Genomic DNA, 22201 nt, shown 5'->3' on the forward strand with positions numbered 1-22201 from the left:
TCTTTAATTTGGAATTAAATTAGCTTTGTCACTATTGCAGCAAGATATTATCGCACATCTAAATGTAAAAAAAATTCTGGTTGCTATGGAGCTGTTTTCATCTCAATTGCTCTGTATTTGTAGAGGAATGGGGCAAGTTCTGGGTGGGGGGGGGGGGGGGGGGGGTGTTGGGAGGACTGGTCTTTTCACAGTCGCATTTCTCAATGATCAGCCAGGCCGTCTGAAGAAACAATTTCACTGAAGGGTGATCCATTCTCACCCCTTTATAAATGCTCGTCTTGCGTCCCTTGATAGAAAACAAAGTGTGCATTTTTTGTATGGAATCAAAAGCCACTAGGAAATGGGGGAAAGACATGAAGAGTGAAGAACCTTGTACAATATAGCTGATGCAGTTTTAGCACAGAAACAGGCCCTCTAGCTCACTGAATCCGCACCGACCAGCAATCCCCGCACACTAACACTATCCTACACACACTAGGGACAATTTACAATATTACCGAGCCAATTAGCCTACAAACCTGTACGTCTTTGAAGTATGGAAGGAAACAGGAGAAAATACTTGAAGGTCATGGGGAGAACGTGCAAACACCGTACGGACAACGCCCGTGGTCAGGATTGAACCCGGGTCTCAGGCGCTGTAAGGCAGCAACTCTACCGCTGAAGAAGGGTCTCGACCTGAACCGTCACCCATTCCTTCTCTCCCGAGATGCTGCCCGACCTGCTGAGTTACTCCAGCACTTTGTGAATAAATACCTTCGATTTGTACCAGCATCTGCAGTTATTTTCTTATATAACTCTACCGCTGCGCCACCAATTATTTATTTAATATTTAATAATTGCAGCAGTTCAGGATCGAGATTCCACAAAGATTTCTGATTGTTTTTGGATCCCTCTCGACTTAACTTTTCAATATTTTATTCAAGAACTCAATAAAATAATAATTTTAGTGCTCTGGAAATGAAGGGATAGGTTTAGGTTTGGGTTTATTACTGTCATGTGTACCGAGGTAGAGTGAAAAGCTTTGTTTTGCATGCTATTCTATCAATTTAGATAATTCTACATGTAAATCCAATCAAGCCAAACTCATTTTTAAGTACAATAGGTAGAGCAAAGGGGAAGGTACAGAGTGCAAAATATAGTTCTCAGCATTGTAGTGCACCAGTTCCATAGACAAAGTCCATTGTCCGTTATGGTGGAGAGGTGAATCAGACAGTACCTAGCTTTAGGCAGGACATTTCAGTTGTACAGGGCCCCAGTGAGACTGCACCTGGTGTGTTGTGTGCAATTTTGGTCTCGTAATTTGAGGAAGGACATTATTTGCTATTGAGGGAGTGTAGCCTAAGTTCACCAGGTTAATTCCCGGGATGGCGGGACTGACGTATAATGAAAGAATCGGTGGACTGGGCTTGTATTCACTGGAATTTAGAAGGATGAGAGGGAATCTTTTCGAAACATATAGAATTCTTAGAGGATTAGACTGGGTAGATGCAGGAAAAATGTTCCCGATGTTGGGGGAGTCCAGAACCAGGGGTTACAGTTTAAGAATAAGGTGTAGGCCATTTTGGACTGAGATGAGGAAAAACTTTTTCACACAGAGAGTTGCGACTCTGTGGAATTTTCTGACACAATTTTACTGAAACCAATTAACCTACAAACCTTCTATCCTCTCTAGATAGAAGGTTTTATTTCTAAGTTCCTTCCTAGACATTTAACTTACAAATCTGTTGATCTTTGGAATGTGAGTGGAACACTTGGAGAAAACCCATTCAGGTCATGGGGAGAACGTATAAACTCCGTACAGACAGCACCCGTAGTCAGGATCGAACCTGGGTCTCTGGCACTCTAAGGCAGCAACTCTACCACTGCGCCACAGTGACGTCCCTTTTTCTGTGTGATCTGCTTAACGCACTGCGTGGGTTGGTTACAGGGATGCAGTGAATATGATGAATAAATTAGACCTTGAATTTCAAAGCGAAAATAAGTTAAATTGAACCAAGATGCGAAAGTCTTAGCTCCAGACACAGATTAAGTCGATAATTCTGGCTTTTAGAATAATTGGATCCGTACATGTCTGGAGTTCAGTTTAAGGTTCTGTTCACAAACTCTCAGAGGTTGAGAGGCAGCTCAGGCCAGCCTGCCATTGGACCCAGTAAACATTGGGGTATTAATTAATAAATGACACCTTGAGGGAGGGGTATGGGTAAAAGGAGGCAGGGGAGGGGAAGGGGGGGATTATAGGTGACTTCGGCTATGGGGTGGGGGGGTTGAAAGAAGCAAGGTGTCTGGAGTGGTGGGAGATGGCGGGAGAGATGGGTTTGAGTTTTAGTTTATTGTCACGTGTACCGAGGTACAGAGGAACGCTTTTGTTGCGTGCTAACCAGTCGGCGGAAAGACAATACATGATTACAATCGAGCCGTCCACAGTGCACAGATACATGATAAAGGGAATAACGTGAATCATGTTTAGTCCCAGATAAAGTCCAATCAAATATAGTCTAAGGGTCTCCAATGAGGATGATAGTAGCTCAGGACTGGACTCTAGTTGTTGGAAGGGCGGAGGAAGGAGGGGATTTGGGGGGGCTTTATTACTTGAAGTTCAAAAATTGAATGTTCATTCCGTTGGGTTGTTACCCAAGTGGAGCCCTTCCGCTCTGCCCACCCAAGACTTACTGGATCTCCCAGTTGCTAACCATTTTAACTCCTCTTCCCTCTCTCATATACACCTTTCCGGCCTTGGCCTCCTCCACTGCCAGAGTGACCCGCCCTGCAAACTGGAAGAACAGCACCCAATATTCCACTTGGGTAGATTACAACTCCCAGCATTTTGTTTTGCCAACTCTTCCACAACCATCTTCTTGAGGCCAGTTTCAAGTTCATAAGCTCATAAGTGATCGGAGCAGAATTAGGCCACCAAGTCTACTCTGCCATTCAATCATGGCTGATCTATCTTTCCCTCTTAACCCCATTCTCCTGCCTTCTCCCCATAACCCCTGACACCCGTACTAATCAAGAATCTATTTATCTCTACCTTAAAAATATCCATTGACTTGGCCTCCACAGCCTTCTGCGGTGATGAATTCCACAGACTTACCACCCTCTGACCAAAGAAATTCCTTCTCATCTCCTTCCTAAAGGAACGTCCTTTAATTCTGAGGCTATGACCTCTAGTCCTAGACTGCCCCACTGGTGGAAAGGCTTGTCTTTGCCAGTGTGGGGGACATCTTGAAAAATGAATATGTAGAAAAATGCATTATGGAAAATACTTCAATATAAGAACCGCATCAAGTTTTGAAAGAGGTCAATTACTCTCTTTCATGACTTATTACTAAAGTATCCTAGTGGTGATGTTTACAAGACCATGCAGAGGAAAAAGTTCTATTAGTATTCTGTGATATCCTCAACCAGGAAGGTATCAGGGATGGGAAAAGTAGTTACGTGGGCAGATTTAATTACTGGGATGTTTGTAGGAGACCCAGAAATATTTTAAGAGGTGCTTTTAAAGTTATAAAGGGATTTGACAGGATGAATAGTAGACAATGGTGATGGGTCGGCAATTGTAAAATTGTTACCAAAAAAATAAAGAGAGAGGTTCTGAGAAATAATGTTATGCAGAGAATCATTAGAGCACAGAATATTTTTCTGCAGGGGAATAGCCAGGCCAGAGACTATTACTCCTCTTAAGGCTACATAAATATTTGAAGCTGGGAAGAATACAGGGTATGAGACAAATATGATATTGAGATTAGTTTTGAATTGATTTGACAATGCTACTTCCACCTTATCATCTTCCTTTGTTTGATTTACTTTAGTTTAGTTTAGAGATACAGCATTTAAACAGGCCCTTCGGCCCACCGAGTCCGTGCAGACCGCCGATTACCTGTTCACGCTATTTCCACGACATCCCATTCTCTTATTGACATCCGGCACATTAAGGGAAACTTCGCAGAGGCCAGTTAATCGACAAACAGAAGTGAGAGGAAACCAGGACACTCACGGGGTGAATGGCAAACTCCACACAAGTCGCTACTGTTCTTTTTCCTAACTACTTTGAAACTTACCGAGATATAATCACTATCCCCAGGATGCTCACCCAATACTTGCCTGGATTCATTACCTAAGATCGGGTGTAGAATTACCCTTTCTCTCATAGGATTATGTATGGTTCAAAAAGCTCTCCCAGATGCACTTTCAATTTTCCAACCCCTCTCGGCGTCCTATGTAATCCAGTTAACATTGGATAATAGAAACCCTTTGGAGCTATCTACTGTACCTTTTTCCCTGACACCTCCCCGTGATTTGCCTACAAATCTTCCCCTCTATCTCCCACTGAGTCATAGTTCAGAGATCTGTACTATGACTCTAGTAAAGTGATCATCCTATTTTTTAATTTCTATGTTCATTTGAAGAACTTTCTGGACATCTTCCCTCATTACTAAAGTGATGTTTATGTCTTTACATTGATTGGTCATGTTAACATGCACTGATTGCAGATTTTTAAAATGCAGATTATTAAAATATAATATTAATATAATATTAATGGAATGCGGGACCTGTCATCACCAGAGGTGTTGGTGAATAGAATGCACTATTACCTGCAATGAAAAATAATCAAATAATAATTTATTCCTTTGTTCAATGTCTCCAAATGATGTGAAGAGAGAAATCAAAACACATCAATCCTTCCATTTCAAAGCCACGGATATTTATGGATTGATATTTAATATTGCTTGACTTTATATAATTTTGCACATGCTGCCTATCAGTTTATAAAAGATTATTTGCCTACTGTAGATACCTGTGCTATTTTGAGTGTTTTAAAAATAGTTCCAAGCAACTTCAAGCTATCTAGTCGTCATTCTTGATTCTGACTGTTAAAAGGTATTCCTCACATGACAGATGTTTTGACAGGTTCCATTGTACTTGTCTCATTTGGCTATTGTTGGTGAGCCTTAGCAAGTCAATATTTTGACTGCATTGAGCATCGAGCCCCATCTGTGTCTCAGCGCCACACAGGCACCTTCATACTGCCGCCTTTTAGTGAGCAGAAACAGGAATCCCTGGGATAGACTCAAAGTGCTGGAGTAACTCATCGGGTAGATGCACAGTGTCTTGCTCAGTGTAGGGGAATCAAGAACCAGAGACATAGGTTCAAGGTGAAGGGGGAAAAATTCAATAGGAATCTGAAGGGTAACCTTTTCACTCAAAGGGTGGTGTGTGTATGAATCTAACATCTCTAGAGAAAAGGAATAGGTGATGTTTCGGGTCGAGACCCTTCTTCGGATTCCTGAAGAATCCCGGGAGTCCAAAGAAGGGTCTCGACCCGAAACGTCACCTATTCCTTCTCTCCAGAGGTGCTGTCTGACAGCTTTTTGTGCCGATCTGCCAGATAGCGACCAACGATCCCTGCACACTAGCGCTATCCTACACACATAAGAGACAATTTACAATTGTACAAAGCCAATTAACTTGGCTAATTGACCTGCACGTCTTTGAGGAGGTAGTTGAGGCTGGCTATGCCAACATTTAAGAAACAGTTAGACAGGTACATGGATAGGACAGGTTTGGAGGGATATGGACCAAATGCAGGCAGGTGAGGCTAGTGTAGCTGGGACATGTTGGCTGGTGTGGGCAAGTTGGGCCTGTTTCCACACAGTATCACTCTATGACTCTATGACTCTATCTCTGGAGAAAAAGGATAGGTGACGTTTCGGGTCAGAACCCTTCTTCGGACTGAATGTAGAGGGGAGGGAAGGGGGAACTGGAGGTAGGAAAAGGCGAGAACATATTAGGGCCGGTAAAAAATGACCAACGATGGGTGGAACTCATAAAGGCCCATTGTTGGCTGGGGAAGAGGTGACAACGAAGGGGAACAAGGATGAGAACAATGGAACTAGTGGGACAAGCAAGGGTGAAGGAGGGGAGATAGATAGGGAATGAAGGAGTTACTTGAAATAAGGGGAGATCAACGTTCATACCGCTGGGTTGTAAGCTGCCCAAGCGAAATATGAGGTGGTGTTCCTCCAATTTTCATGTGGCCTCACTCTGACAGTGGAGGAGGCCCAGGACAGAATGGTCAGTATGGGAATGGGAAGGGGAGTTAAAATGTTTGGCAACTGGGAATCCCTGGCACTTACATTTGTTCACCTGACTGACTGATGCTGACGTCAATTGTTGATTTCCATCCCATTACCTTGGTCATTACCTTCATCTTACCACACACATTTCCTCTGCCCTCTTCACCCCTCCCGTCTCTGTAACTTAAAAATTCATATTTTCTCACATTTTCCAGTCTTGAGGAAAAAAAGACACAAGGTGCCAGAGTAAGTCAGCGGGTCTGGCAGCATCCATGATGCTGGCCATTCAGGTCAGTCAGTCTGAAGAAGGGTCTCGAACTGAAACGTCACCTATTCCTTTTCTCCAGAGATGCTGCCTGAACCACTGAGTTACTTCAGCATTTTGTGTCTATCTTTGGTGTAAAACTACAACTGCAGTTCCTTCCTACACATCCGTGATACATGTTCTCCAAAGGCTTTGTGCCTTCAGCACTATGTGTGGTTTTTTTCTGTAAACTGGCACCTGCACTTCCTTGTTTCTCTAGTTTCGAGTAAGTCTCTTTGCCCTGAACCGTTGACTCTGTTTCCCTCTGCACCATTGTGGCTTGAGCTTCTGATGGTTTCCACCACTATCTGTTTATGTTAAGATCACAAAGTGATCTCGAGTTGCCACTGGCCCCTCGAAGCATTGTGATGCTGATATCTTGTCTGTAAACTGGCCATTGAATCTCTGAAACTGCTGTACTGACAATACTCAATACACTCTGACCTCTCCAGAAAACCAGAAAATGTTCTTAACAGCTTGCTCAGTCCTGAGTACTGCCAATCAACAGTTCTGACACTGAAAATTAACATTTGTGTTAATTTATCGTTTTGTATTTTCATTATTGTTGAGGATTAAAAAATATACTTGTTTTTTTTTCCCTTGTTTCTCTTTTATCTCTTAATTCCATTTGACTTTCTCTTTCTTCTCTGTTAAGGGTTATGGGGAGAAGGCAGGAAAATGGGATCAGGAGGCAGAGATCAGCCATGATCGAATGGCTGAGGAGACTCGATGGGCCGAATGGCCTAATTCAACTCCTATAACTTGTGAACTATAACTTGTGAATTTATTCCTCTCCCCATACAAGATTTGGCATTGAATTAAATATTGCAATTTACACTGACTGATTAAAAACTCTCCACTGCGTGTAAAGGATACTTCAATGTGACAGTCTGCACTTCTGGCATGACAACTCAGAGGGTGTTGGGCTGTTTAGAATTTCTGAACATGGCAAGTTTGAAGGCAAGTCCTTGGGGCGGCATGGTGACGCGGCGGTAAATCTGCTGCCTCACAGCGCCAGAAACCCGGCTTCGATCCTGACTACGAGTGCTGTCCGTACGATGTTTGTACATTCTCCCTATGACCGTGTGGGCTTTCTCTGAGTGCTCCAGTTTCCTCCCACACTCCAAAGACGACCAGGTTTGTAGGTTAATTGGCTTCTGTGAAATGATCCCACAGAACTAGTGTATTGGTGATCACCAGTCGAAACGGACTCGGTGGGCCGAAGGGCCTGTTCCCATGCTGTATGTCTAAAACTAAAAAACTAAAACTAATGTTTATTTTTGTCATGTGTACTAAGGTACAGTGAAAAGCTCCGTTTTGCATGTTTTCTAATCAGATCAGATATTATTATATATAAATACAATCGTTAGTCTTTAGACATTAGAGACACATTGCGGAAACAGAGCATTCGGCCTGCCAAGCCCATGCGGACCGGAGATCAGTCCCGTACACTAACTCTATCCCACACAGTAGGGATAATTTCCAATTTTTACCAAAATGTGGTAGGAAACCGGAGCACCCAGAGAAAACCCACGCCAGGTCACAGGGAGAATGTACAAGCTCTGTACAAACAGCACCCGTAGTCAGGATCAAACTCAGGTCTCTGACTCTGCAAGGCAGCAACTCTACCGTTGCACCCCGAATCAAGTCAAACTCAAGTACAATAGGTGCTTGATATTCAAGTACAATAGGTACAAAGGGGAAGATACAGACTACAGAATATAGTTCTCAGCATCATAGCGCATGAGTTACATGGACAAAGTCCAATGTCTGTGATGAGATAGAGGTGAATCGGACACTACCCTAGCTTATGGAAGGACCGTTCAGGAAGCTGATAACAGGGGAAAAAGCTTGAAAGTAGTTCGCTCAAGATCCAATCAACTTTGTTTTGTAGGTTTATGATGAATAAGTCGACTAGTTATTTTGATACCAGACAAACGCATTGCTACAGACTCGAACACTAATAGCAAGTATTCAATCATCACAACATGTGGGAGATGCAGAAGTTCAGTACATTGTACCTCAGAGTGGTTATGGCTGCATTGTAGAGAGCCAATCGTGGATACATTCATTTGCAGATAAAGCCGCAAAAGAGAATAACTTTTTCACTCAGAGGGTGGTGGCTGGATGGAATGAGCTGCCAGAGGAGGTAGTTGAGGCAGATAGTTGAGGCAGATCTTAAAACTGTTACAATTTGTTTCGTTGGGTTGCTGTTGTTTAAATTAATTAAATTATTGCATCGTATGGGAGGCGCATTCCCAATCTCGTTGTACCCCTGTACAATGACAATAAAGATATATTGTATTGTATTGTATTGTAACAGCATTTAAAAGACAATTGGACAGGTACATGGGGAAGGAAGGATGAGAGGACATGGGCCAAGCGTAGGTAAATGGACTGGCTAAGATGGGGCAAGTTGGTCAACATGGACGAGTTGGGGCGCAGGGCCTGTTTCCGTGTGGTATAATTCTATGATTCTGTAGAATAGAAATGTAGTATCTTGTGCCGATGGGGATGACACCAGGTTTGGCAGTGACCACACTGACACGCACAGTAGGGTGAACTCACAGGGTATATTTTATTTACAGTGGTAAGAAAGTCTCGGGCTGTATGGGGCCGCTGTCTCTTGCCGTCAGAGTGCATGTGCAGAGATGCTGGCGATCTAGGGCTTGTCCCAGCAGCTCTGTCCTGGTCTTCGAAGGAGGAGCCGTGGTGATCTCAGGCTTCTCCCTGCAGTTCACCCTTGCCTCAAGAGGAGGTTTAGTTTAGTTTAGCGACACAGCGCGGAAACAGGCCCCTTAGGCCCACCGGGTACGCGCCAACCGTCGATCCCCGTACACTAACACTATCCAACACACACTAGGGACAATTTACAATTACACCGAGCAAAATTAACCCACAAATCTGTACGTCTTTGGAGTGTGGGAGGGAACCGGAGATCCCGGAGAAAAACCCACGCAGGTCACGGGAAGAACGTACAACCTCCGGACTTTGTTTTGTACGTTCAGAGTCGTGCTGCCAGCACCCGTAGTCAGGATGGAACCCAGGTCTCTGGCTGTGTAAGGCAGCCACTCTATCGCCGCGCCACCGTTTCACCACCGAGGTACTGGCGGTCTCGGGTTTGTCCTGGTGGTCTCGGGTTTATCCTGGCGGCTCAGCTTTGTGCTTGAAGAGGCGGCGCTGACGGCCTCTGGATTATCCCGGTGGCTCAGTCTTTGCCTCTGTGTGTGGCCGCACTCCCTCGATGCCTTTGGACAGGAAGAGGGAATGTGAGGGCCATTGGATACAGCAATAAATGGGTTTGCAATCCCGTGGTCAATAAGAAGGATTGTAGAAAAGAATCAATCTGTGTCAAGATTCTGACACTTTCAAAATCTTTCCTCCAAGGACAAATGCACTCGTTATGTTGCATGAAATCTAGTTGGGTCATTGCTTCAAAATGCTAGACTTTCAATGGCACATCATTCTTTACAAATAAATTTACAACTTTACAACTATTTTCATAGAAGGAAAATAAATAAATAATGCACGTTGGTAGGGAACATTCAATGCTCAATTGGCCCAGTGCTGGCAATGTCTTGCCTATACATTAACTTCTGAGAATGCACAGGCAGCCATGAAAGGAAGCATTAATCAATGAACAAAAATATCACAGCTCCTGGGAAGCATTTATATTGCGGTTAATCCCTTGGCTGCCTGGATTGTCATTTGGTCTAACATTCCCAGAGTTGTTTTTTTTTAATGTTTGGGAAGGAACGGAAGATAGACACAAAAAGCTGAAGTAACTTCAGCAGTCTGACGAAGGGTCTCGACCCGAAAAGTCACCCATTCCTTCTCTCCAGAGATGCTGCCTGTTCCGCTGAGTTACTCCAGCATTTTGCGTCTATGTGTAGTTTATTTGTGTCCTTCTGTAACATGCTCAGAGAAGAGTTCGACATACCAGGCCTGCTTTCCAGAAAGAGTTTCGAACAGTCCAGTCATTCTTGCCTCTCACCTTCCGTTCTGACAAGTTGTTAGTCATTAAATGCACAGCTGGAAAATTCCACTGGTTCACCGGGCTGGCCTTTTCTTCCCCTTTCTGTCCAATTTGGAGAAGAATGCAGAGTTGTCCACAGGTTGAATCGTCTCCACTAGGTTCCACTTGCCTGCAGCTTTCATCAATGAATGGTTGGATATTTGGCTCATGTTAACAAATGGTTAGGAATTGGATCAAACAAAATCCATTTGTACATGGGTTTTATTTTTGCACTTGAAAAGCAATCTTGTGCATACTTTGAAATTTCAGTGAGCATCTGTCCTAAGACTATACCAGGCACACCCTGTTACAAATACCTGAATACCAATGCCACTTCTCCGAGGCATTGTTCATATGTGATGACATTGTCAATGTATGGAGTACTTCCTACTTACTAAATGTAGAAATATTTTCAAAATATCATAATTTATAACTGTTCTTATCTACTGAAAAAACCCCACAAAGTGTTGGAGTAACTTAGCGGCACCATCTCTGGAGGATATGGATAGGCGATGTTTCGGGGTGGGACCCTTCGTCAGTCACCTCTCCATGTTCTCCAGAGATGCTGCCTGAGCATCTGGGTTACTCCAGCACTTTGTGTCTGTCCCGCTTTGTACGTCTGTACGGAGTTTGTACGTTCTCCCCGTGACCTGCGTGGGTTTTCTCCGAGATCTTCGGTTTCCTCCCACACTCCAAAGACGTACAGGTATGTAGGTCAATTGACTGGGTAAATGTAAAAATTGTCCCTAGTGTGTGTAGGATAGTTTTAATGTGCGGGGATCGCTGGGCGGCGCGGACACGGTGGGCCGAAGGGCCTGTTTCCGCGCTGTGTCTCTAAAAAAAATCTAAAATGATCTCGCTTTCTCACCCACTCCTTGCACACAAGGGGTAATTTGCAGTGGTCAATTGACCTACAAAGCCGCCGAACATCTTTGGGAGCCCGGAGGAATCCCGTGCGGTCACGGGGAGCTTCTGAAGCTCGCTTGTCCCGGAAACAAAGAACCCTGAGTCCACCAAGCTGAAAGGAGTGAAACAGGAGCGATTTATAGCAAGACCATTGCTCTGCTCAAATCACTTGCTGCATCCTCTGTAACTGTCTTTGCAAACTGCAGAGGTCAGATTTTCCATAAAGGCATAGCATAATTATTCTGCTTGCATTTATTCTAACCCTCTATTTATGAGGTCAGGGATCCTGTGTGGCTTTGTTATCACATAAAACAAGGTCACTAACTCCAACTGTAAGAACTCCTTATCTTCAATTCACTGAGACAAGGACTGCGTTATCTTAAGAAGCTAGTTCACCACCTCCCTCTCTTCGGGATTTAGCATGGCTCAGCCGCTCAGGACATATTGGCCTTTCCTGTGAAGTCCTCTCAACCTGCAAAATAATGAAAAGGCTTTGAGTTTGGTTGGAATAGTTAGTGATATTAAAAAAAACAAATGGGATAGAGGGAGAGAAGGAATGGGTGACGTTTCGGGTCGAGACCCTACTTCAGACTGATGTCAGGGGGGCGGGACAAAGGAAGGATATAGGTGGAGACAGGAAGATAGAGGGAGATCTGGGAAGGGGGAGGGGAAGAGAGGGACAGAGGAACTATCTAAAGTTGGAGAAGTCGATGTTGATACCACTGGGCTTCAAGCTGCCCAGGCGAAATATGAGGATGGTCACCTCCTGCGCTGCATCATTACGATTATTTTGGCTGAGTTGCATCTGCTTGAGCACAAGTAAAATACGAACATATATTCAGCATCTGCAAATGAGATGTCTTGGGCTAAATTGGAAAAAGAGCATCTGCATTTGTGCGTGTGAAGTCATGTGGTGAAGATATGTCGTGACTAATGGGCTAATTACAACAAAAATCACAGCAGCAGTTTGGTAAGGGATTACGTTGTAATCTGAAAATAAGAGCTACTGAGCATCTGCCATAACTACAGGCACTGTTTAAATTCCCTCGGCATCCTGCTGAAAAGTGATATTTTCGAAGTGGGGATTTGTGTTCGGGTGAGGTAGCCGTTGAAAAAATTGGGATAGAAAACCAGCATTATGTCTCCGTAGAGCAGCTTTTCTTCAAGGCAGTGATGTTGAAAGGTCATAATTGCCCCGTGAATTCCCATTCAAATGTTTAGAGTTTACAAATACAGCAGGGAAGCGGGCCCTTCAGTCCACCGAGTCCACGCCGACAAATCGATCGCCCATGGACATTAGTTCTATGTTATCCCACTTTTGCATCCACTCAAAACACACCAGGGGCAATTTGTAGAAGACAATCAATCTACAAACCCACACGTCTTTAGGACGTGGGAGGAAACCGGAGCACCCAGAGATAACCCACGAGGTCACAGGGAAGAACGTGCAAACTCCACACAGACAGCACCCGAGCTCAGGGTCGAACCCGGGTGTCTGGCGCTGTGAGGCAGCAGCTCTACCATTGGCACTCAGGTGTGTCGCTCTAATGTTTAGAAAGGAACTGCAGATGCTGGCTTAAACCAAAGATAGACACAAAATGCTGGAGTAACTCAGCGGGACAGAGAGCATCTCTGGAGAGAAGGAACGGGTCAAGACCCTCAGTCTGAAGAAGGGTCTCGACCCCGAAACGCCTCTAATTTCCTTCTCCCGCGGCGTTACTCCAGCATATTGTGTCGCTCCAATGTTTTATGGATGAATCAGTGCAGGACCTCATTCAACCTCAAAGCAATAAGTATAACAATTACGCTTTTCTTTCTGGAATTAGCTGCCTTTATTGTTCTGCACTTCATCTTGTTGTACCATTTCTTTAATTGCACCACTTTAATCCAGCTGAATCTTCATTCATCACGCAGTCAAGTATCAGTCACTGGCTTCATTTCATGGCTGAATTTTGTCACCGGCATCAAGTGAAATAAAGGCCAGGTAGTGTTTGCAACAAGAGGCAGGTCTTACGCTGTGGAAACAAAGTAACTCAGCATTTTGCGTCTATCTTCGGTGTAAACCAGTGCCTGCAGTCCCATCCTACGCATGTAATCCTTGACCCAAATGTTCAATATATTTAATTATATATGTTAAATATTAACCTACTTTCCTATTTTCCCCTTCCGACATAATCCCTCGAGTTGGCCTTTTTAGAAGTAACTGCTTTAGTTTACACAACAATGACAAAATGATAGGTAAAGTGCACAGACTTGATTCCAGAGTGAAGTGTGTATAATTCCCTCATTTTAATTGTTTGCTTTATCAGACATCTTTGAATACCTGAGCAGTCAAATTATGCTCTTTCTCATCAGAAGCAATCAGCTACACAAGCTTTATAGATGTAGGAATGTGGCCCTGCGGGGTGAACTCCTCCAAGAAGAATTTCTTCCAACTGAGAAGGAGAGAGAAAATAAGTCACTGTGATGGTAAATGCCAGCAATGAAAGTTGTTTAATAAAGTGCCAAATTGACACTGACACCGTAAACTTATGCAACTAGAGATCTTGTCTTATTAATTATGGCATTGGGTAAAAGAATAAAACAAATATTTTTTTTTTTAGTGAACTCCACATTGTTATCTAACCGCTCCTTAATTTAGTTCAGTTTAGTAATACAGTGCGGAAACAGGCCCTTCAGCCCTCCGAGTCCGTGCCGACCAGTGATTCCCCGCACATTAACACTATCCTCCACACACTAGGGACAATTTACAATTATACCAAGCCAATTAACCAACAAACCCACACATCTTTGGAGTGTGGGAGGAAACCGAAGATCTTGGAGAAAACCCACACTGGTAACGGGGAGAACGTACAAACTCCGTACAGACAGCACCCGTGGTCAGGATCGAACCCATGTCTCTGGCACTGTAATGTATCTATGGATCTTATAGAAACGTATACAATTCTTAAGGGGTTGGACAGGCTAGATGCAGGAAGATTGTTCCCGATGTTGGGGAAGTCCAGAACAAGGGGTCACAGTTTAAGGATAAGGGGGAAGTCTTTTAGGACCAAGACGAGAAAGTTTTTTTTCACACAGAGAGTGGTGAATTCTCTGCCACAGAAGGTAGTTGAGGCCAGTTCATTGGCTATATTTAAGAGGGAGTTAGATGTGGCCCTTGTGGCCAAAGGGATCAGGGTGTATGGAGAGAAGGCAGGTACGGGATACTGAGTTGGATGATCAGCCATGATCATAGTGAATGGCGGTGCAGGCTCGAAGGGCCGAATGGCCTACTCCTGCACCTATTTTCTATGTTTCTGTGTTTCTATGTAATGCAGCAACTCTACTGCTGCGCCACCGTGCCACTTCTGTTCTTGGAAAACAACGTTGAGTTTCTTTAAAGTCATTTCCAACACACATAGAAGACTCTTTTAATTTAATGTGTAGAATGGCTTCAATAAACCTTCTCCTCATGTGTATAAATAAATCTGATTTATAGTGTGAATAAAATCGAGTTTATCTGCGACAGAAAAACGGTTCACTTTGCACAAAATAACTTAAATATATTGTCATCGTTGACTTATTGGCAAATTAATGGCAGAGAAGATGTAAAAGGTTATATTATTTAACAATTAAATTCAGTGCCTGGCATCCTTCCTCCGAAATTGCTTTATAAAATCACGACGTTTATTTTCCTCCAGACTGCACCGTTTCAAATCAGTGACCAAAATTACTGACTCTGTGGTTGACAAAATAAAATGAGGACCGTGCTCTGTTTAGTTTACGTTGACTTTAGGCTTTAGAGATACAGTGTGGAAATAGGCCCTTCGGCCCACCTAGTCCAGGCCGACCAGTCATCACCTCATACACTCGCACTATCCTGCACATTTTACAAGAGCCAATTAATGTAGAAAACCTACACATCTTTGGGTGTGGAGGCAAACCCACGCTGTCTCAGGGAAAACATACAAACTTCGTACAGACAAACACTCGTAGTCAGGATCGAACCTGGGTCTCTGGTGCTGTAAGGCAGTAAATCTACCATTGTGCCACTGTGTTACCCTGAAGGACCTCTTCTGCATTTAATCTACACAATTCAGTACCTCCAGATTTTCTTTCCAAAATCCTGCTAATCAGTATCTGCCTCCATGTAGCCACGTTTTAATTCAATTATCCTGCAGGTGGTAGACTGAGTATCAACAAAGTCTGAACCCTTCACTGCGCACAAGTTTTAAAAAATCAGTCTAACAGCTATCACTCCTGAAAGGGTTACATTTGGTCAGCACAGGACTTTGTGGAATCCTTATCTGAATGACAAAACGTTAAAAAGATTTAAATAACTGTCTGCAGAAACAGTCTGTGTTTATGCATTCTAGCATCAACCTTTGTTTAACAGCGTTCATAGTCTTTAGCCAAGTTGGAGACGCAAGAAGAACAATGTAAATATTACTTCCAATGTTCAACTTGCAAATGTAGATATTTCCTTCCTTTCAACATTTCAAAACGATGCTTGGATTTTAAATTGCCATCTCAGCATTTCTGGCTTCACTGGATTTTCACCAGTCTGGGCAACCCTGTGTGACCTCATTGAAAATCATTGAATAGGAGACATAAGGACAATGAAAATGTTTCATGCCCTTGACTGCTTGTACTTTCGTTGACGTGTCATTGCATTAAATAATGGACGTTCTGTGAGAGGCCGTTCTGTGGTCTCGGATTTATTTATAATGGTGGTTTTGGAAAAAAACAAGGTTCAATTTGCAGTCAGTCCTTAGAGTGTCGGCACATTTGCTGAATTATCTCTCACCGAAATGTCACCCATTCCTTCTCTCCAGAGATGCTGCCTGTCCCGCTGAGTTACTCCAGCATTTTGTGTCTTATCTTCCGGTGCGTTAGTTGCCTTTTGCAAGAGTGTTGATTTAGCTGTAGAATCTTTTGCGGAAATTCAAATTTAAGGATTTTAACAGTGAAGTTTAATAATGAAGCTTAACATTGGCATAAGGAGTAGTGACTCATCTTCTAATCAGGCACTTCAAAGCTCCAGGCACTGTAATCAACAATCAGAGACAGCCACCCTATCCAGTTGGGTATCAGAACTGGCTAGCTCTGATCAAGGGTAACCCTTCATGTTATTTCTGTTTTTCTCTTTACATAGATGTTGCCTGACCTGTTGGGTACTTCCAGAACTAGACACAAAAAGCTGGAGTAACTCAGCGGACAGGCAGTATCTCTGGAGAGAAGGAGTGGGTGACATTTCACAGAGTGCTGGAGTAACTCAGCGGGTCAGGCAGCATCTCTGGAGAAAAGGAGTAGGTGACATTTTTGGTCGAAACCCTTCTTCAGACTGTACTTGCAGCATTTTCTGTTGTATGAGCGGCACGGTGGCGCAGCGGTAGAGCTGCTGCCTTACAGCGCCAGAGACCTGAGTTCGATCCTGACTATGGGTGCTGTCTGTGCGGAGTTTGTACGTTCTCCCCGTGACCTGCGTGGGTTTTCTCTGAGATCTTTGGTTTCCACCCACACTCCAAAGGCGTACAGGTTTGTAGGTTAATTGGCTTGGCATAAATGTAAAATTGTCCCTAGTGTGTGTAGGATAGTGTTAATGTGCAGGGATCGCCGGTGGGCCGAAGGGCCTGTTTCCGCGCTGTATCTCTAAACTGAACAAAACTAAATTTCAGATTTCAGGCATCTGTGAGGTTCTGTGACTCCCAGTTCAAGGACAGTTTGCTTCATTCTTTCTTTCTGCCTCCATTTTAATTTATCTCCCTTTATCTACATCTCCTTCATATAATTAGCCCTGATTACCAAGCCATCACCAGCCCCTGTTATCCATGGTGCAACCACTACTAGGGTTGCCAACTGTCCCGTATTAGCCTGGACATCTCGTATTTTGGGCTAAATTGGTTTGTTCCGTACGGGACCGCCCTTGTCGTGTGTTAGGCTCGGGGGGCGCTGTAGGCCCGGACGCTGTAGGCCCGGATGCTGTAAGCCCGGACGCTGTAGGTCCGGACAGTGTAGGTCTGAACAGTGTAGGCCCGGTGGCCCGGGCGCTGCCTGATGGAGGTTGTGTAGCAACCTGCCTCCCGGCCCGGGCAGTTGCCATTGGTGGAGCGGAAGCACGTGGCCGCTGGCTGGTTGAGGTCACATGGGGCACGGGGCGGTGATGTCACCTTGTTCCTTATTTGGGAGTGAGATAGTTGGCACACCTAACCACTACTTTTGTCATTCAGTGGCTCCTAGTCTGCATCCTATTAAGACATATCCTTTGTTCTCACTATGCCTTCTCTTTCTCTCAAGTTAATGCATTTTATTTCTACTTTTCTCATCTACCTACTCAACAGGTAATGCTTGGCCTGCTGGGTACATTCAGCATCTTTCTGTTTTAAGTTCATATTTCTGGCATTGTAGATTTAAATGTTTGATTATGACTTTGTCTCTTCGATGTTTCAGCAGTTCTTTCAAGCACCTTAATATAATTGATTCTTTCAAGCAACAATTCTTTCAGCAATTGATTGAGCTGGCTGTGCCTTGAAGAAGAATAGGGTAGAAACAAGGAACTGTAAATGCTGCTTTGCAAAAGAAAAAACACACAAAATGCTGGAGTAACTCAGCGGGTCAGGTAGCATCTCGGGAGAGAAAGAATGGGTGACGTTTCGGGTCGAGACCCTTCTTCAGACTGATGTCAGGGGAGGGGGCGGGACAAAGATAGGATGTAGTAGGAGACAGGAAGACCAGTGGGAGAACTGGGAATCTTTTATAGTTCCTCTGTCCCTCTCTTTCCCCTCCCCCTTCCCAGTTCTCTCAAATCTGCAAAGACTTTGGAATGTAGAAGCAAACTGGAGCACCGGAGAAAACCCACGCAGTTGTAGGGGGAACATGCAAACCCCTGGTCAGGATCGAACCCGGGTCTCTGGCGCTGTAAGGCAGCAACTCTACCACTGCACCACTGAGCTGCCCATAGCCAAACAGCAAGGCTGAAGCACCTCTTGCCATCTTTAGTCAGAGGTTCGTGAATCTGTGGAATTCTTCGCCACAGAAGGCAGTGGACGCTAAGTCAATGGACATTTTTAAGGGAGAGATAGATAAATTCTTGATTAGTGCGGGTGTCTAAAGTCTAAAGTAAGGCAGTAAATCTACCGTAAAGTTTAAAGTCTGTGCAGGTTGATGGTCTGCACAAGAGCTAGAGCTGGCACATAAAACCCATTGACAGGAACAAGGAAGTTTTGAGCATTCTGTGTTGTGTGAGTCATCTCCTAACACCATAAGCCATTCTACCAACCAACCTGAAGGTATGATTATGATGGGATACTTTCCACTTGCCTTGATGAATGTGTAGCTCCAACAACTTGAACGAAGTTTGATGCCATCCAGCATGAAGCAGTCTCCTGATTAAAATCCAATCCCAAACCACGAGCAACGGTTACGCCTTGGGTGGCATGGTAGTGCAGTGCTAGAGTCGCTGCCTGACAGCGCCAGAGACCCAGGTTCGATCTTGACTGCGGGTGCTGTCTGTACGGAGTTTGTACGTTCTCCCTGTGAAACTCCTTGGTTTTTCTCCAGGATCTCAGGCTTCCTCCCACACTCCAAAATGGTACAGGTATGTAGGTTACTTGGTTTGGTATAATTGTAAATCGTCCCTAGTGTGTAGGATAGTTGTAGTGTATGGGATGGCACGGTAGCGCAGCGGTAGAGTTGCTGCTTTACAGCGAATGCAGCGCCGGAGACTCAGGTTCGATCCTGACTACGGGTGCTGCACTGTAAGGAGTTTGTACGTTCTCCCCTTGACCTGAGTGGGTTTTCTCCGAGATTTTCGGTTTCCTCCCACACTCCAAAGACGTACAGGTATGTAGGTTAATTGGCTGGGTAAATGTAAAAAAAAAATTGTCCCTAGTGGGTGTAGGTTAGTGTTAATGTTACGGGGATCGCTGGGCGGCACGGACTTGGTGGGCCGAAAAAGGCCTGTTTCCGGCTGTATATATATGATATGATATGATCGCTGGCCAACGCAGACCCGGTGGGCCGAAGGGCCTGTTTCCACGATGTATCTCTAAACTAAACTAAACTGAACAGACAGTCTGAATTGTGTGTGATATTCTGAGCGACAATTTGCTCGTTCCTCCCAAAGTCACTTCTGCAAACAGGTTTTATTTTTTATTGCTTCCTGTTAGATGCTGACCAAAAAAGCCTCAAAAATGCAATTGGAATTGTACAGTGAGTTAACAGCAGGTTTAGTGTAAGAAGATTGTTGAAAGTGGTACCTTTGTAGTTCTATAATCTATAATCATGTACTTCTATAATCTTTTTAATGTTTGCTTGTTAAACAGAAAGAATGAGCCGTGACAAAAAATAAAATGCTAATTTAAGGACATTTGCTAATTAAATTATTATTATTTAACAATAAAATGTTTAGATAGTGTTGGAAGGAGAAAGGAAAATGAATCCAAGAAATCTGTGAAAGTCATTAGACAAAGAATTGCTTAATGTACCTCTGCAGTGTATAAAGAAATATCTACCTGTAGATTTAAATAACATCTCTATACTAAAACTCTTGTTTGTTTGTTTGTTCCTGAACGACAGCCAAAACGGTACACATAGCGCAACAATTTTAGGCCCACCTTACTCACCGTCATCCCTTTGGTGCTAACGGAAGAAGTTTCATTGAAATCGGAGTTATATATTTAAAATGATTCACATTTTAAAGTTTAAATCTATCTCCTAAGGAGGGAGGGGGGAGGGAGGAAGTGGAGGGAGGGGGGGAGGATGGAGGATAATGGGGGTTGAGGGGGATGGACTGGGGGGGGAGGGGAAGGGGGAGGGGGAGGGAAGGGTGGAGGGAGGCGGGAGGAAGGGGGGAGGGGGGTGGGTGGGGGGGAGGGGGGGAGGAGAGGGTGCTGCACCAATGCAGGAGAGGTTTGGGCCCAACTTGATCTTGGTCTTGGGACTTGGTGTAGTAGTAATTTTAAATCATTACTAAGCAATGTTACAGTATTGAGAATGAGGGGTAAACTGGAGAGAAGTAATAGCCTTTGAAATTTAGAATTTGATTGTGAGCCATAGAGAGTTTGAGCAGGCTAGGAGCATAGAAGGATGAGGGGTGATCTTATAGAGGTGTACAAAAGCATGGAGGAATAGATCGAGTAGATGCACAGAGTCTCTTGCTGAGAGTAGGGGAATCGAGATAGGAATAGGTTTAATGTGAGGGGGGAAAGATTTAATAGGAATCTGAGGGGTAACTTTTTCACGCAAAGGGTGGTGGGTGTATGGGACGATCTGCCGGAGGAGGTAGTTGAGGCAGGTACTATTGCAACGTTTAAGAAACATTTAGACAGGTACATGGATAGGGCATGTTCCGAGGGATATGGGCCAAATGCAGGTAGGTGGGACTAGTGTAGATGGAACATGTTGGCCAGTGTGGGCAAGTTGGGCCAAAGAGCCATTGTTAGAGTCCACGCTGTTAGACTCTATCATTCTGTGACCTGATAGCATCTCTTCCATATCCTTGCCTGAGCAATTATTATTGTTGCACCATATTGCACAGACTCCCACATACATTGCCAATTGTTCTGCACACACTGCCCAGAAATGTGATTTACATCAATGACCTTTAGTAGGAGTATTGACATATTGTATGCAGTAAAGACTGGCACGAGCCAGCGATAAGCTCTGAAGGAGATTTAGTATAACTATGAATTACAATAGGAAAGAAAAAATGAATTTCAGAACGTAATTGAAATGCAGGTAGTTTGCTCTGTTTTGGCAACATGTTGAAGCAACGTATTAAGGTGGCACGATGGCGCAGCAGTAGAGTTGCTTCCTTTCAGTGCCAGAGACACAAGTTTGATCCTGACTACAGGTGCTGTCTGTATGGAGTTTGTACATTCTCCCTGTGACTGCGTGGGTTTTCCCCGGGTGCTCCAGTTTCCTCCCACATTCCAAAGACGTACAGGTTTGTAGATTAATTGGCTTCGGTAAAAATTGTAAATTGTCCCTCGTGTGTAGGGTCGTGCTAGTGGCTCGCTGGTCGGCGCGGACTCGGTGGGCCGAAGGACCTGTTTCCATGCTATCATGGAAGCTAAACTCTAAGCTAAACTGAACTATTAAGGATATGTTGTTTAGCAGTAAATACCAGTGCTCTGTTTTTGTATTAAGAAATGTTTGTAAGCTGTGAACCATCGTCGAAAGTAATAGTCCTGTGAAAATGTTTAATCAATGCCGAATGGCAAAAATGTATTTTGTTGAAATAAATTAATTGTCGTTAAAAAAATTAAATGGACATGCTGCTGATTTTTATACTTTGGAGTTGGATGCATTGAAAAAATACACTATCAAATTGGTATTTGTCTAATATCATATAACCAATTAAATCATTGATCATTAATCAGAACCCCTTTTTCAGTCAGAGGGTGGTGAATCTGTGGAATTCTTTGCCACAGAAGGCTGTGGAGGCCAAGTCAGTGGATATTTTTAAGGCAGAGATAGATAGATTCGTGATTATACGGGTGTCAGAGATTATGGGGAGAAGGCAGGAGAATGGGGTTAGGAAGGAGAGATAGATCAGCCATGATTGAATGGCAGAGGAGACTTGATGGGCCGAATGGTCTAATTGTGCTTCTATTCCTTTGGACCTTATGATCATGTCTCCATAAACTTGTCCTCAATACTGTGAATGCGCGATGTTACCAGTGGGCTGACAAAGGATTTTTGGACCCCTCTATGTCCCGACAGCAAGGAAGGGAAGTAAAGGGATTTTTTAAAACTTTGAACAAAAAACACGAGAAGAGAGGATGAAAAAAATTAGGTTGTAAAATTTAACTCCGTGCTGACACTCAGTCCTCATTGTGTAGAAAGGAATCGCAGATGCTGGTTTATACCGAAGATAGGCACAAAGTTCTGGAGTAACTCAGCGGGTCAGGCAGCATCTCT

General features: G+C 43.9%; 1 protein-coding gene across 3 annotated transcripts in view; it reads left to right on the forward strand.

Moving 5' to 3' along the window:
• The window catches only part of pxylp1 (2-phosphoxylose phosphatase 1), a 117833-nt gene that overhangs the window by 33863 nt on the left and 61769 nt on the right, over positions 1 to 22201 (forward strand). The gene's annotated exons all lie outside the window — the stretch shown is intronic.

The sequence above is a fragment of the Rhinoraja longicauda genome, chromosome 13 (assembly GCF_053455715.1).
Source record: "Rhinoraja longicauda isolate Sanriku21f chromosome 13, sRhiLon1.1, whole genome shotgun sequence".
Lineage (NCBI taxonomy): Eukaryota > Metazoa > Chordata > Chondrichthyes > Rajiformes > Arhynchobatidae > Rhinoraja > Rhinoraja longicauda.